The following is a 6,052-nucleotide window of genomic DNA, read 5'->3' as shown; positions in this document are numbered from 1 at the left end:
CTGGATGTTCTGCATGTACAGGATACACTCAATTAGGGCGACAAGATCAAGTGTGTGAGCGTGTGCATGCAGCTGGTGTGTATATGAGAAGGGGTGTTATTACCTTAACTAAAGAGGTTATGTTTTTATGGTGCCACATGTTTGTATGTGTCTGTTTATGTGTTTTTAAGTGAAATGTCTCAAATACTATTGGATGAATTGTCAGGATATTTGGTACAGACATTCATGTTCCCCTCAGGATGGACTGCAACGGGTTTTGTTTAGGAATGTTATAATTAACCGTTTAACCGTTAACTGACAGTAAGAATTTTGACTGATTAACACCATCAGTTCATTCAATTTCCGTAACCGCTTATCCTGTTGGGGGTTGTGGAGTGGCTGGAGCCTATCGCAGCTGACATTGGGTGAGAGGCAGGGTACAGCCTGGACAGGTCATCAGACTATCACAGGGCTGACACATAGAGACAGACAACCATTCACACTCACATTCACACCTACGGACAATTTAGAGTCACCAATTAACCTGCATGTCTTTGGACTGTGGAAGGAAGCTGGAGTACCCGGAGAGGATGCAAACACCACACAGGAGGGCTCCACCACCCTGGGTGCGAACCAGGAACTCTCTTGCTATGAGGCGACAATTCTAACCACTACCATGCCGCCCAGCTTAAAAATATATATTGAATCAAGTGGCGCTACAGGGTAGATGATGAGACAGCGGGGTCTGCTGCTTGCTGGAGTTGTCAGAGGCCGCAAAGGCAATGCCATGATGTCGCTCCTAGGAAGTGAGCACCCCTCAACAAGCTAACAACCCAGAGGCGCAGGAGGACACCTGTATGAGAGGTAGGCAGGTAGGTTCAGCATGTGCCCAGTTCGTATGAGCTAACACAACAGCAGCAGCAAACATCTGACAACAAGCAGTTAAAGGGTCCCAACAAACTTACACAGATACTATAATGCTACCCACAATGCTAACACTTAGCCGAGTCACTGTGTGGATGCAGGGTGGGCAGACTCTCATCATCTTTAGCTCTAGCAATTGTTAGCATGCTAACATGCAAAAGTTAGCATTAGCTCAATCCACAGCTAAGTACAGGTTCAAAGTAGAATAGTGTTATGCCTTGTTTCCACTTGCGTATGTGACTGGTGTCCGTAGATTGGTAAATATATGGATGATGCCTCTAGTGTCCGACGCAAAGAAGTGCATTTCTTTATGGATGGATAGAAACTACCTGTAACCATGAAGGAGATGCTAATTTTGTCCGCTTTTTGCCATCTAGTAGTTTGGAATATACACTTGGAACATTACCAGGACAAAAACAGGACCTGCCAGGTATGTGAAATGTTTTGTGAAATATTTAATTTAAAAGACGTCTGAACGGCTGAATGAGTCATAATGAGGATCTGACTGTATATAATGTATCACCATATTTTAACAGAATAACATTACTGAGCTTCACAATGTGTTAAAGCTAGATAAACAAGATAATTTAATCATACAAACTCACTCGACAATCAGCATAGGCAACTGAATTGAAAGGAATAGCTGTTAGCTAGTTAGCAGCCAGCAAAAAGTTTTAAATGTACTCGCGGCAAATTCCAGACCAAAATATTACAGAGGGGAGGAGTTTCGCAGACACATCTTGATATCATGGAGATTCCCATAGGAATGAATGGATTTCCAGTTGCCTCGTCTCCGTACACATATGTAAGAGGAAACAAGGCGTCAGACTTCCTCCAAATTTCATCCAAGCATCACCAAATTTAGTACATAAAATTTTTCTATATACCTGAAAGACGTTAAAATTCTCTTATATGCCATACAGTTTCTGATAGCCTATGGTTACCATAGTTCTTGAACACATTGTGCAATTGCAACCAAATTCAGATGACGGATTCACACATCTACACCAAGAAATCCTGCAAAAGTCAAATTAAAGTTAAATTTAAAAGAGGTTATAACTGTGGCTCACTTATAAATTTACAAAGCTCTAGCAGTCCTAGACAGGATTTCTCCAAAAAATATCAGACATTGGCCAGTCAGCACGATTATATGCCATTATGTGTATTTTTTGCATTTTATAAAAATTCAGAGGATTGCACATTATCTAAGAGCTTCCTAGTTTGTCTTGTATATGTCTGACTGTATGTGCTGAAATGAGTAAACATAAGCGTGTCTGTAAGAGAGCACAGTACGTCTGCTTCTCTGCATGTGTGTGCTTTGCCTGCAGGTAAATTCAGCTAATGTTACTCATCTTCACCCTACTGTCTGAACACAGTGTCACGTTTTCTGTGAATCACATTTTCCTCGGCTCCATTCATGCAGATGTTATTCTCCGTGAAACTTACAGTTACAGTACACATCCAAGGAGAGATGGAGAGAGAGGAGGAGGAGGAGGAGGAAGATGGAGAATTAGTGAGTCATGGTTCCTGTGGAGGCGAACACAGGAAGCCTCTGTCACCAGGATAACACAGTGATCTGTGATAGCCCTTCCTGGGTCCCCTCAGCCAATGGTTTCCAACCTTTTTAGCCTGACGTCCCCCCCCCGCAGGCCTGTCAGATGAGCTCAAGTTCCCGTTCATCAACACCATCTGTCATTTTCCAATAATGTTCTTATGAACAGATTATAAACAGGATGTTATTTAACACTGATAATCATGTATAAGTGGTTAATGTAAATATTTATACATACAATCGAATCACAAATGTTTAGTTTGCTTTGGTCTAGTTTGCATTTTTAACGTTACCTCTTGGAGTGGCAGAGGCTGGACGTTTCATCCCTTTATCCATTAGCCTACTGTAAGCTAACTATTTCAACCCTTTATCTATTAGCCCACAGTTACCTATTTAAACTGTTTATCCATTAGCCTATTTTAAGCTAATTATTTCAACCTTTTCTTAGCCTATGATTAGCTATTTCAACTGTTTACCCATTTGCCGACTTTAAGCTAATTATTTGGTTCATTTATCCATTAGCCTATGATTTGCTATTTCAACTGTTTACCCATTCGCCTACTTTAAGTTAACTATTTGGTTCATTTATCCATTAGCCTACAATTTGCTATTTCAACAATTTGTTGCTTAGCCTACTGTCAGTTATTTCAACAGTGTATCCATTATCCTAGTTTAAGCTAACAATTTCAATCTTTAACCCATTAGTTTAGGCAGCTCTTCCAACTGTTTATCCAGTAGCCTACTTGAAGCTAACTATTTCAACTATTTATCCATTAGCCTACGATGAGCTATTTTAACGATTTACCCATTAGGCTACGATTTGCTGTTTCAACCATTTATCCATTAGCCTGCTTTAAGCTAACTATTTTAACCATTTATCCATTAGCCTACGATTAGCTTTTTTTTTTAACCATTTATCCATTAGCCTAGGATTACCTATTTCCACTGATTTTCATTAGCCTACCTTAAGCTAACTATTTTAAACTAACTGTTTATGCATTAGTCTACAATTAGTTATTTCAACTCTTTTTCCATTAACCTGCTTTAAGCTGTTTCAACCGTTAATCCATTATCCTACTTTAGCAAACTGTGTTCACTGTTTATCCATAAGCCTATCTGTAGGTATTGTAACTGTTAAAATTTCGACTGTGCACTCATTACTTTTAGCCACTATTCCAACAGTCTGTTCATTAATTAAAGTTAATTATTTCAACTGTTCGCTCAGTAGCCAATTTTAGCTGTTAGTGTACCCACACACAGCTTTTTACCTACCCCCTGACAGCTGCAGAGGTACCCTGAGGTCATGTACCCGTGGTTGGGAGCTACAGTATGTCGTGGCCTTATTGAGCATCAGCAGAGACAGTATCAGTGAAACCTCTCCCGTCCTCCCTCCCTCCATCACTGGAGAAGAGATAAATCCAGAGATCTGTTTATTTGTAATCTGATTACTATGTTTTATTATCGGCTCTGGGGATCATCTCTGAACCTTGTGGTGTCAGTGCAGCTGTTTTGGTTAATAGGCTGGTTTATTAAGTGCTGTTAATCCACCTCTAAGAGGACACAGGCAGATGTGGTGGGTTGAAGACTAGAGTTACCTTTTCTGGTGTGATAAATAGATAGATGGTGCTGTTTTGTATGTAAGGGTGGAGCTGATATACATTTCAGCTTTTCAGGAACTAGGAAGAAATGTGCTGGATTCAGATTTACCAGGTTTTGTTTTTTTTATGAGGCAATGTAGTGTAAAATTCTCTTTCAGTCCAGCTTAAAATCTGAGCACATTTAAAAGGGTTTTCAGACAACAATGGTGATTTTGGGTGAGGAAGAGCTGGATGAAGGATGCTCGAATGATCCTGTACAAGCAGTGTGTATGTGTGTGTTTGTGTGCACAAGGGGTGGGGTTATCACGACTGGCGCGGGGGAGGGGCCTGGATTTCATTTCTGATTTGTGACCATCTGGCTCCTCCAGGCAGCTGCTGGCCCGAGCCGAGCAGAGCCGCCCCGATGCCCCGTGGGATTTACGGAGAGGTCACCACTGCTGCTGGAGACACAGTGTCACCTAATACTCTCAAACAATCAGCTCAAATGATCGCCCATACACACACATGCTCATAGATGAGGAGATAAGATGTATGGAGGTATCAGAAATGATGTAAATGACAGGAACACCTAGAAAGAAGACTGTAAGAGTCAAATCACTGTTTGCGTCGTCATTAACTTCAGTACACTTGTTTTAAATCTAAAAACAGCAATGCATGAACATGGCCCGAACACCTAATTCAACAAGACAAAAGAAAGGAGAGGAGAGGGGAGAAAGGGGGGAGGTGACGGAGAAAGAGAATGGATTTCCCCCCTCTGTGTTGCCATGGCGACAGCAGTGGATGGTGGATGACTGATTTCCTGTACAGCTGTGGAGCTCGGAGGGGAGAGGGAGGGAGAGGGAGACACGTTATCTGTGTCGGAGGTGGAGCTGAATAAGGAATGCATCCATGTTTTCGACACGTTACATTGATGTCTTCACATCTGTCTACATGTGTTACACTAACACACATTTTGTGTTACATTGCATATTCTTTTTATTCTTAATACTGTCAAACTTTGCACGTACCCTGGAATATATTTTTGCACGATGAGTGTCATATTGTTTATTGATTAGGAAGGCGCTCCCTGTATAATCTGTCGCTGTATTGACGGGGGTTGTTTCTGTGGCATATTGTGAAGGGAGGGAAGGGCCTTGAAAACATCCATAGCCCAAGGACCTAAAGCAGGGGTCAGCAACCTAGCTATCAAAAGAGCCATTTTTGACCAAAAATTTAAAAACAATCTGGACCCGCAGAACATATTCAAGCCTTATGGTAACACTGCATATTAAGTTTAAATTCATCTATCAACATTAAACATAGGTCTAAATGGGCATTCTAAAATATGTCTTACCACAAGATGGCTCCTCTGCAGTGGGCTATTTAGGATTATTTGGTACTTTAACATTTCAGCATTGGCGATGAAAGCAATCAAATCTGTCCATGCACAATTAAATTCTGTATTTTCCTCTGAGACTTATATGGATTTAGGAATCCATTGCTAGCCTAGCTAGGGAGGCTCAAGACAAGCCAACGCCATTGAGGTTTGTCAAAACTTTGAGGAAAGGACACCAGGCCGTAGCGTGTGATGCACATTTGACGAAATGTTACTTTTTTTTTTTTTATTCAGGGCATAGGCTACACATTTTTACAATTCATATGATATTTTTTGTCAAAGCCATAGAGGGCCACTGGTACTCTGAACTTTCCTTTGTATGTTTTGCTAATAATTTTTTTGTACTTTATGTACTTTTTTTTGTACTTCTTACATTTTAAAGGCAGGATTTTTCTTTTTACTGGAGTACGTTTGGACTATAGTGTTTCTACTTGTACTTGAGTAAATTTTGGGGGTGGGGGGGAAAATTAATTCAGCATTATTTCGTTTTATATTTTTATGGCAATAATATATTGTTATACAGACGCCAAGTATAGTTTTTAATATTAATATTAATAATATTACAAATACAAATTAAACTTTTGGTAGCCTACTAGAATAATAAAATGAATTGCCTTTTCAGTC

This window comes from Epinephelus moara, chromosome 14 (genome assembly GCF_006386435.1).
Source record: "Epinephelus moara isolate mb chromosome 14, YSFRI_EMoa_1.0, whole genome shotgun sequence".
Taxonomy (NCBI): domain Eukaryota; kingdom Metazoa; phylum Chordata; class Actinopteri; order Perciformes; family Serranidae; genus Epinephelus; species Epinephelus moara.
This window is presented reverse-complemented; position numbering follows the sequence as displayed.